Raw genomic sequence first — 11,867 nt, 5'->3', positions numbered from 1 at the left:
GTTTTCTTTGAAAGCTTTGTTTGGGAAAGAATAATTTGGGATGATGAACTTTCTCCAGAAAGAACTACATTTTGTGAAGAGGCTTTAGAAATTTCTTTAGAAATGGATTTTTCTTCTTTAGGGGAAATCTGACTTTGAGAAAAGCTTTGTAATACAAGCATAAGTTCAGGGGATTTAGAAATGGATTTCATCCATCCATTTACCTGCTCTTGAGAGGCGATGGCTTTAGATTTGGCTTCTTCGTCTTCAATCATATCGATCCATGATTTGATTGGCATGGCTGAAGAAAGTAATTTTTTTTTAGGAGGGGAAGATTGGGAGGCTTTAGAAGGTGTCTGGGACACAGGGTCTTTGAGGATCCCTTTCCCTTTGTTGTTCCTTTTGGGCGGCATTTATCTGTTTTGAAGGAATTCCCTGGTTAGAAAATCAGGGAGAGAATTTGTATCTCCTTTAATAAACTCAATATCAAAATAAAAAACGTTCAAAATGGCTTGCCATTGTGCAAAAATCTGTTTCGATGCAATGTTTTGAACATCTTTTTCTAAAACATGTTTTGCAGCTTTGCAATCAATCCTAAGCAAAAATTTTTGATTTAACAGATCGCTTTGAAATTTCGAAATGCACAGAATAATAGAAAGAATTTCTTTTTTGATAGTAGAATAGTTTTTCTGACAATCATTCCAGTGAGCTGAAACATATTGTACTATTTGTTCTTTATTATCTTCCTTTTGTTTTAATATGCCTCCATAACCTAAATCTGATGCATATGTTTCAACAATTTTAGGTAATGCAGGATTTGCAAGAAATAAACATGGAATGTTTTTAACAGAATTCTTTATTAGTCTAACAGCTTTAGTATGTTCATCTGTCCAAGCAACAAGATTCTTTTTTAACCTATCATGCAGTGGTTTAGACATCCTATTGATGTTAGGACAGAAATCAAGAACATAATTTAAACTACCTAAAAACCTTTGTAGTTGTGTTTTATCAAGAATTTTATCAGGAAATTTATCAGCAAATAAAAGTGATCGCTCAATAGGCGTAATAGTTCCTTTCGAAATATAGTGACCAAGGAATCTGACTTTTGTTTGAAACAATGAGACTTTAGAACTAGAAATGGCTAGGCCAGCCTTTCTAGTGGCAAGGTAAAAGGTTTTTAAATGTTTGAAATGCTGATCAATTGTTTGAGAAAAAATCAACACATCGTCTATATAAACAATGCAAAACTCAGAAAAAGGATTATAAATATCATTTATGATTTTTTGAAATTCTGAGGGTGCATTCTTTAGTCCAAATGGCATTACAGTCCATTCATACTATCCAAAAGGAACAGTAAAGGCAGTTTTATAACGGTCTTTAGGGTGAATTTGAATTTTCCAAAAACCAGATTTCATGTCAAATTTTGAAAAAATAAAGGCAAAACACAATTTCTGGAGCAAATCTTTTTTATTAGGTATGGGATATCTAATCCATTTTAATGCTTTATTTAAGGGTTTGTAATTTATTACAAGTCTTGGTGTTCCTTTTTCTATTTCGGAATTTTTATTTACATAAAAAGCGGCACAAGACCACGGGGATCTAGATTTTACAATGAGTCCTTTAGTTTTTAAATCTTTTATCTCATTTTTATAGTGTTGTTCCAATTCCATGTTCATTTGGATTGGACGAGCTTTAGTGGGTATTTGTTTTTCATCAAAAGAATTTTCATAGGGCAAATCTACCAAATGTTGTTTTCTGTTCCAAAAAGCAGATGGTAAATCAGCGCATATTTCTTTTTCAATGAGATCTTTAAATTCAGAGATTTTTCTTTGTATAAAGTCCTTTTGTAATTGGCTTTCAATTCTTTGTAAACTTAAATCATTTTTTAAACAAAGCAAGTTATTTTGTTTAGATTTAAGTATGGCATTGATTTGGTTTTGGTAAACAGAACAAGCTTTAACAATATTTAAGTTTCTTGTTTTTGGTTTCTCAATAAAAGGGAAAACAAGTTTTTGGTTTTTTGCTTTAAAAGATATACTATCATAATTGACAGTATATGCGGTGATAAGATTTATAAACGGAGTTCCTAAAATGACAGTATGGTGTATGTCATTTGTAAGAAGAAAGGAAGTTCTGAATTCAAAGCTATTGTTATGCACTGAGGCATCAACTTTTGATTTAATTTTTAGTTTTGAATTATTGGCGGCTGACAGTCTTTCCTTTGTCTTTTCATGAAATTTTTTAGGGACGATATCCTCTTTAATGCAATTTAAATCGGCACCAGTGTCAAGGAGGGCAATGGTGTCAATTTCAAAATCTTTAGAAAAAATTAAAGTGATTTTAATCATGTATTTTCTGGTAGTGATTTGTTTTAAAACAAAAAGAAAATCATTGGGGATAGATTCAATGTTTTCAAGTTGTTGCCCATTTTCTTCACCAGAGTTTGATTCTTTATCAGAATTGTCTTCCAATTGTTTTTGCAATAATAGCTGGATTGTTTCTGAGTCATTTTTCTGCTTCTCTTTTAATTCTTTAATTTCAAGTTTGATTTCTTTAATCTCTTTCTGAAAGTCTTGGATATTCACTACTAGAAAAATGGTCTTTACTGATACTTGTGTTCTGACACTTTATTTAAAAGTATCAGTATATACATATATTTGGATAATTTTCCGCGTTTAACAGATATGTATCACTAATTACTAATACTGAAGTATCAATAGCTTTAGTAATAGCGATCAATGACGTTTAGGTATCAGCAATTAAAAATTATCATTTTAATTTTGTTTTAGTCCGAATTCGAACCCAAGACCTCTTAAACCTAGAGCTTCTACATTGAATCAAAAGACCACTAGGCTACGAATTATTTTTAATTTTTTTAAAGTTGTATTTTTTGAGTGGATAAAAACAAAACAAATGAACAAGTCTTATCTTATCCAAAATACAACTTTTCAACTCCCTCTACCAAAGTATTCTTTCCCTCTTAAGCTTCCCAGATCTGAAAAATCCCTAACATCCAAATTGTCAAAAAGTGGGTGAGCGTGGTGCATTTGGATGCGGCTTCGGGCCTGGTGGCCGCGGTGACCGTGGAGGCCCACGTGACCGTCGCCACGCTAGACACAGAGAGGAAGAAGAGAAGTGGGTCCTAGTCACGAAACTCGACCGTCTAGTGAGAGAAGGCAAGATCAGGAGCCTCGAGCAAATCTACCTCCACTCGCTCCCAATCAAGGAGTATCAAATCATCGACACGCTTATCGACCACAAATTGAAGGACGAGGTTTAAGGCCTTCGTCGTCGTCGGTGACACGGACGGCCACGTGGGTCTTGGCGTTAAGTGCTCCAAAGAGGTTGCCACTGCCATCCGTGGCGCTATCATATTGGCGAAGCTGTCGGTGATTCCGGTGAGAAGGGGTTACTGGGGTAACAAGATCGGGAGGCCACACACCGTGCCGTGTAAGGTGACCGGTAAGTGTGGCAGTGCCACCGTGAGGATGGTTCCGGCCCCACGTGGTGCCGAAATTGTGGCGGCTAGGGTTCCAAAGAAAGTGCTGCAGTTTGTTGGTATTGACGATGTTTTCACATCTTCTCGTGGGTCGACCAAGACTCTTGGAAACTTTGTCAAGGCAACCTTTGAGTGTTTGTTGAAGACATATGGCTTCCTTACACCTGACTTCTGGAGGGAGACTCGCTTTGTGAAATCTCCATACCAAGAGTACACAAATCTTTTGACGGCAAAGCCCATCAGCAAGGCAGTCATCACAGAAGTTGATCAAGTTGAGCCTTAAGCTACTTATGGCTGCATGGAGAGGAGAGCATTAGAATGAAAGGCATTTTGGTCGACTTTATAGTATAGCTTTGTTTGTTACAGACTTTTCTGTTTTTTATTGCTGCAGGACTAGTATGTTGCTATTTGGGGACAATTGTTTGCTTTAAAGTTTTACAATCAGAGTTTTCTTGAATTGATGTTTATTTATCATTGGCTAAAAAAAAAATTGTCAAAAAGTGCTCAGCCATGATCCTGTTAAACCGGTGGCACATGTTCACCATTTGCCTTCAAAATCCTAACTTCTTGTTTCTTTTCTTATTTTATGATTTCGGGTCTCTCTTATTATCATTAGATCTTGAGTTTTTTTTTTGTTTTAATTGTTCTTTTAGGTTTAAATAAGTGATTTGAAGAAGAGCTTCTATGTTTCTTTGACTACTTGGAAGAAACTAAAAGGTATTATTTCTTTGGCTACTTGGAAGAAACAAAAAGATAAAAATTTAGCTTTTATTGTGCTTTTTTCTCTGCTACTTTCTTTTCTTTTATTGGCACCAAATAGCCTTTATTATATCTACGTTGGAAAATATTGTGTTTAGGGTGATCTTCACTATAAGGATAACTTTATTTTGCTGATGAACGACATTAAACATTTTTTACACTAAAAATAGAATTTAGTGATATTTATGGAATTTCAAACTGCTGTCATATAAAATGTTTGTGCTATAGGCTAGACATGAAATGCTCCACTTATAATATATAGCTTTCGTATAATCTTCATTTGTCAGATTTTTCTTTGGATTTATGTGCTCGAATTATGATCAAAATAATGTGAGATGTTATTCTAGCTTAAGTGATGATGCATGCTTGGACTTAACCTGTACTTCTTAGATTGGCTGCAGTAATTTTTTAGTACTGGGTTGTATAAATTATACTGCAGCTAGCTTCCATTGGATGAGAAACTAAAATAATGTACTTGTCAATTAAAAATAAAAAATAAAAAAAAATTGTCGAATAATTACATAGGGAATGGTGCAAACTTACACAGGTTCTTTTCAATGTGAATGGTGCAGACTTACATAGGTTCTCAACATTGCCATCAAAACCATTCAAGAATAAACATGGCCATTATATCAAATTGGTAAGTGTCACTTATGTGCCCGTCATTTGGTGGTTTTTCTAATTTGGATTCACATGTTCCTTTTCTAACCAACCGAACCTTGCTTCTGATGATTTTTGGTCTTCTTAGTTTTCCACAAAAATAGAAAACCAAGTTCGGTCTTTCTTTCTTTATTCGCTTTCCATCAAGGCATAAATCAAAGGAGAGCGCCCAGCTTCACAAAATGTGCAAATATATATGTATATATACACGTAGTTCAAGTGATTCTACTGAGAAATAGTACCCAAACCCCCTTACTTATTGAATTTACCATATTCCTACCAATCTATACTCTCCTGGCTGTTCCTTGAGAAATACAGAGATTTGAGCTTGACATAGTTTTCCAATAGGATCCTTAAATATATACATATAATAATTTATTACTCCAGTTGTTTATATATGCTAAAATTATTCAAACTGCAAAATTCTAAATTCCAGTTCCTTGTTGGTCACCCGAAGCTATATGCAGAAATGGCGACTTCATCTTGGAAAATTTTATTTGTATAATCTTTAAAATTATTATTATTATTATTTCAAGAACTCTATATTTTTACCGCAGGAGTGATATGTCAATTAAGAAAATGTGAAGGTTACGCACGCTTACACCTTTGTACAGGCTACAGCAATTCCAACACGGTGAGGATTTTTCTTTTTCTGTTGCGCATATATTTAGCCATCTCCTTCACCACTACGAAAGTGTTTTTTTTTTAATTTTTTAAAATTTTTTTCCTAGTGATGAAGGTTGAAATTAAGTTATTAAATAAAATAGAGGAGTTTAAGGAAATTAACAAGAATGTGCTTAATCGATCAAGTAGACGGTTAATTTATAAAAGAAATGCTTTGTGTGATTATCTGAAAATTGCAAAAGCGCTATTAGTTTGTCATTTCTATTAACTTTCTTTCTCTGCAGCAAAATAATTAAACATTGGAAGTATGTATATAAATAAGGAGGCAGCAAGGTTATTGGATTTCTTTAAGGGAATGAATGAAGTCAGTCCCTACACTAACTACTTGGCTGATGCCTTAGTAATTAATTGCTCAACATTATGATGTAGTTACTGGGAATCTAGTGAACAATTTTCAACAAGTAATTGTATTTTTACCTAGTTATCGTTCTTACTCTATTTAGAGTCATTAACTTATTATAAATAACCTTACCAAAAGAGAATAATCATTAACTCCCTTTTTTCTTATTTATATCTGTAGTTGAATAAACTGTATTTCTCTGGTATTTTTAAGGAAATAAACTACAACTTCCTTGTTCACTAATTTTTCTTTGAAATAACTGAGTTTACTTATAAATAGTGTATGAATATTTTTTCTTTAGAACAAAATATATTTATTTATATTAACCATTGTTTCTCTAATGGTTGGGAATTGGCAGCTAATTTTTTCTCCCTTTTCCATGTATGCATATTTGCTCAATGTGTTTGAAGTGTTTATTCCTCAACTTCACTTGTATCCTAACCCATACAGTCTATTGAACGGAGAAGCTGCTGCTGTGATAACGCCATTATACTACTCATATTCAAAGAGTGAAAGACAGTCATCATTCTCAATTTAGTTTCTAGATTTATTAAATTTAGCCACAAGTAGTAGGCATTTGATTGGATGGTAGAAATTTTTATGTATTGAATTTGGATTATTTAGTTATGAGAGTAGGATATCTCATATTTTGGCTATTGAAGTTGAATTTGTAATATATACTAATAATATTTAAATGTGAAATGAAAGATTTTGTGATATAAATTAATTTCTTTTTGTTATTTTGTGGTGCTTTTAATTTTACCAATAAATCAATAGGCAATGATCCAATTCAATTTTTTAGTTTTTTAAAAATAAATTAACTAGTGATACCATGGTAACAGTAATCATAGACACTAATAAAATATCAATAACTACTAACATTATGGTGTCATAATATCGGTGATAGTGTAGTAATAGTAATCACTGACACCACTTACAAGTGTCACTATTTTTCTGACTCTCAGATTACTGACACAATTAACAAGTGTCAGTGAAAGTAATTTCTGACAATATTCTAAAGTCAGTAAAGACCATTTTTCTAGTAGTGATTAGGAGTCATTGTTTTCTTTGTTTTCTTTTTATCCAAAATTTCAGTAAGGTCATATGTATTTTTTTTTATAATTGGGGCTTTAGAAGTTGAAGTTTCTGCTTTGCTAACATCTAAGGTTTTTAGAAGCTTATCAAGATACTCTCTTTGGAGAGTAGGATCATAAATATATTTTACAAGTTCAAGAAAAGTTTCTTGTTCTTTAGTCAAAACGTTGATTTTCTTTAAATAAGATTCTGTATCAGAATCACTATCACTGGATACAGATGTATTTGAGTCAATTAACTCATCAATCTGTAGAGGCTCACTATCTCCCGTCATGGAAGACTCAAAGTCAGAGAACTCTATAAGTAAAGGGGCAATTTTAGAAAATATCTCTTCGTCTAGGCCAAGCTCATGGAGCTTTCTGCTTATACGACAGAATTTTGCAGTATGGCCTTTCTTTCCACATTTATAACATGTGGCTTCTTTGTAGTTAAAAGGGGTTTTTGGTTTGGCTCTAAACTCTTTCTTTTTAGAGAAGTTGGGCTTCTTATAAGGCTTCGAGGGTTTCTTATAAGAAAGTTCTCTAAAATCTTGAAAGGGTTTCCTATGACTTTTTGAATTGTAATATTTTTTGTAAGGTTTCGAAGAACACTTATCATTACAATCCTTAGAAGTAGAAGTTTTAAAGGGGTCATAATTGAATTGTTTACAGAAACTACCTAATTCTTGCTTAGATTTCCTAAGCTCCCATTTTAGTCGTTTCTGTACCTTCAAATCTTGACAAATCTTTAAACCTTCTTTGTTGACAAAACTAACAAGTTCACCATAGGTAAGCTCATCATAAGGAATACGGTTGTCATACAGGGCTTTAATGGAATTCCTAACCTTTTCTCCTAGTAAGGTCGGTAAACCTGCAAGGAATTTCTCCTTCCAAGTTGACCAGTAAAACCAGCAATGCGAATTTTTGCTATGTCTCTATCAGAAGTTCCCGCCTGTATTTTATAGGCATTAGCTGCCATGGTTATCTGTTGCAATAATCCTAAGATGTTGTATTCAGACATACCATCAATATTCCACTCATAGACAGAAGATGCATTAAATCGCGATTGATTTAAAGCACTCGGTCAATTATCTATAACTAGATCTGGTGGAGTCTTGACAGTAGGTAAGGCTAAATCCCAATGGATTTTGTTGGCTTTAGGAGCAGATGGTTCATCTTTAAATGCTTCTATATCTGAAGAGGCTATAGAAACATTGTCATGTTCTAGTACACCAATCTTGCTAGATTGGACACTATCTGGGGCTATCTGGACCTTAAAAGAAGAAGAAGAAGCTTCTATTCTGTTTAATTGGTCTCTAATGGCTTTAGCAAAATCCGATTTTGACTTTTGAACAAGCTTTTAGCTAGTTTTCAAAACCTGAAAAGGTTTGAAAATAAGTTCCTTAAGCTTTTTATCAGAATCCGATTTTGCGCTAATAGGAGAAACAGCTATGGTTGACCTTTGGAATTGACTTTCTATCCTAGTCAACTGTTTTCCTATTGTATTTAAGTTAGTATTACAGAAATTATTCTGTTGAATAATACTACTTAAATTCGCATCAGAATCATTTGGTTTAGGGATTTTATAAGGTGAGGCTCTAATCTCAACAGGAGGTTCACCGTGGTTTATAGCTAAACTCCTAAGAGGTGGATGCTCAGATTCTATGACTCTATTGCTATCAGAAAGATTCCACTCAGGGATTTTCTTCCTAACAGTAATAGGGTTTGATTCTTTAAAAGGATAAGAAATGTTGTTATTCGAAGAATATATCTCAAACCAATCAAAAAACAATATATGAATTTTATATGAATTTACAAATTCATAATATGTCTCTTGAATTTCTTTTCTTTGATTTAGAAAATGTTTAAAAAATCAGAGTCTTTTTTCTTTATTATTAGCTGAATAGAAATCATTATGGAGGAGAGTTTTATCCAGTTCAAAATCTTTTTCAATAACATTTATCACATTTTCTGTGACAGCAGAAAATATAGGAGAAGTTGGAGGAGAAGGTTCATTCTCTTCTTGTCTTTGTTCATGTTGACTGCTAGTGTAGATTGAGTGCGGAACACTAGTGGTATAGTCAACAGAGTGAATAGAGGAACTAGGTATATTTGAAGTGGAAAACCTAGGTTGACTCTTTACAGATTGGAAAGGGAGATTTATAATAGAAGGTATTTTTGAAAATTTTCTTTCCAATGAAGGAATGCTTGAACATGAATCTTTATCAAGGAATCTGGATGATGTAGATCTCCGAAAGGATAATTTGACTTTACCATCTGAATACTGAGTCACATTTTGCAAATCTGTATTTGGCTCAAGTTGTTTTGGTATTACTGGAGCAGTGGCTCCTTCAAGAATCCATTCGTCTGGAAGATTGACGTCTTTCCATTGGATTGATTTTGGAATAACAGTATTGGCTTTAGATAGGTTAGTCTGTAAGAGAAGAGTCTCATCTCTTTTTGACTGGAATTTATGTTGCGTGCTAAACGCAGAAATCATGGCTTTGTAAGAAATTTTATAAATTAAGGCTACTGGAATAGATCCCTCAATCATATCATAATTGTGGGTTTTGATTTGTAAAATCATGCTTTTTAAAATGTTCTTGTCTTTTAAGAAAATCGTTATGTTTGGATAACAATTAAATGAAATGGGTCCTTTACAAAGACTTGATTCTATACTATTTAGTAAAGAATCATCAAAAGAGATGAATCGCCCATCTCTTAGGACAGCAAGTATGGAAGTATTAAGTCCTTCTTTAGTAAGGGGTTTTATGCCGACTTGTATTAAGCCGATGTGAATATAATTAAAATTTTTATCTCTTAATTTCTTTAAAGATTGTTCTGAAAACAAATGAATTGTTTCAAAAGGCTTTGAAAGGGTTATGTCACGTTCTTCAGTCTTTATAACATAATCATTCTTTAAAAAATCAAGCTTTTTTGTTTTATAAATCATTTCTTTATTAACCTTTGGTAATTTCCAATTATCAATTGCTTTATTAAAGTCTTCAATTACAAATTCTTCAGAATTCACAACATTCTTCGAATCACTAGTTCTTCCAGAGGAAGAGCTAGAAAAGGATGATGCTCTACAGAGTAGAGAATCCATGGGTTAGGACCTATATCTAAGTTTTAGTCCTGTCGGTATGGCTACAATTCAAGGCTAAGAATTAGTTTTACTGTCCTTCAACCAAATCGGGACTTACGACCAAAAATTACCGAGGCACCCAGAGGTAACACTCACCACACAAACAATATTCAACAAAAATATAAGCCTTTAAACACAAAATCTCTATCCTATATTACACTATCCTCCCCTTGTCAATTTCAAAATCTTTAGAAAAGATTAAAGTGATTTTAATCAAGTATTTGACTTTACCATCTGAATACTGAGTCATATTCTGCAACTTTGTATTTGGCTCAAGTTGTTTTGGAATTACTGGAGCAGTGGCTCCTTCAAGAATCCATTCGTCTGGAAGATTGACGTCTTTCCATTGGATTGGTTTTGGAATAACAGTGTTGGCTTTAGATAGGCCAGTCTGTGTGGTGAGTGTTACCTCTGTTCATTACCTCTGTTCATTATATATATATATATATATATATATATATATATATATATATATAAAGCTGAAACTACAAGAGGTGATGTGACATCACTATTTCTCATTTTTTTTATATTTTCTATTATCTAATAAATAGAGAAATTTTCTTTTAAATTTGCCTTTTCATCTTCTCATAATTAATTTAATTGTTATTACACAATAATAATTATGTAAAGATTTTAATGAGGTATATTCTTTGTAATGAACATACAAGGGGGAGTGTTATACATTTATTAAAATAAATGTGGATGTTCATAACATATATCTCTTAGTTTACCCACTATCTCCCATTAGCAACCTTTAGCTTCCCTATAACTCCCACTATCTCACAAGGAATTATGATCCATAATTTTTCATTAATTTCATAGAGTGATTATGTAATTATAAAAGGAGAGCTCATCTTTTTGTTTTGTACACACACAATTAAAATGAATAAAATCATTCTATAATATATTTTCTCATTTTATTCTTTATCTTGCATTGCTTTTTTATTTGTATTGCTGGCTAATATCTTTTTTTGTTTTTTATAAGGCTGCCTCATCTTAAAAAAAAATCAATTCATATTTTTTATCAGTTTCATCAAGTGTAAAGTAAGAAAAAATGATAATATTAAATTCTTTTTTCAAAGCCGCGTGAAACGCAGTTCTATTTTCTAATTGTAGCAATAAAAGAATACTTGAGAAAGCCGCAACAACACTGAAAAATTGTGTTAAATCATAGATTGAAAATATGACTACTTATTAAATAATGTTATTTTTTAATAGTCATAATAGGCAAGTAGAGTTCTATTAATAATAAAATAATATTATTTAAATTGTCAAAATGTTCGGCTGCCCGCTTTTGAACTAAATGAATCTCAGCCCTGTATTATATCCAGCAGTCACTATTGAAGGTGTGAATAAAATATATTGTTAGGTGTCCTGATGGAGATACATATAGGCAGGGGCAGATGCATATAGAAGCTAATGTGGTCAATTGACCCACTTAATAAAAAATTCTTTATTTTTATATTAGCTTTTCATAAACTTTTGTGTGAGTGGGATAAATTTATGAAAAAAATTTAATATTAGGATCAATTTTATAAATTTTTTTTATTTTTAATTATAATTTTACCTCCAATAATTTAAGTTTTTAGATCTGACCTTGTGTATTAGGTAAGGGTGTTCGCGGATTGGATTTTACGGATTGGACATCAATCCATATCCGATCCACAATTTTGCAGATTATAAATTTTCAATCAAATTCATAATCGTCATACAATTCCAATTTGATTT

General features: G+C 32.5%; 1 long non-coding RNA gene and 1 pseudogene across 1 annotated transcript; both read left to right on the top strand.

Annotated features, from left to right (window-relative positions):
• The first annotated feature begins 219 nt into the window (after positions 1 to 219).
• Positions 220 to 3,935, top strand: LOC102611836 (40S ribosomal protein S2-4-like; annotated as a pseudogene).
• Positions 3,936 to 4,728: 793 nt separating this feature from the next.
• LOC107178818 (uncharacterized) lies at positions 4,729 to 5,869 on the top strand. The gene is made up of 3 exons (XR_008055593.1): positions 4,729 to 4,877; positions 5,455 to 5,531; positions 5,806 to 5,869. It is a non-coding gene; the product is annotated as an uncharacterized LOC107178818 (long non-coding RNA).
• Positions 5,870 to 11,867: the final 5,998 nt, after the last annotated feature.

Source organism: Citrus sinensis, chromosome 6 (assembly GCF_022201045.2).
Source record: "Citrus sinensis cultivar Valencia sweet orange chromosome 6, DVS_A1.0, whole genome shotgun sequence".
In the NCBI taxonomy this organism is placed as follows: Eukaryota; Viridiplantae; Streptophyta; class Magnoliopsida; order Sapindales; family Rutaceae; genus Citrus; species Citrus sinensis.
This window is presented reverse-complemented; position numbering and strand designations above follow the sequence as displayed.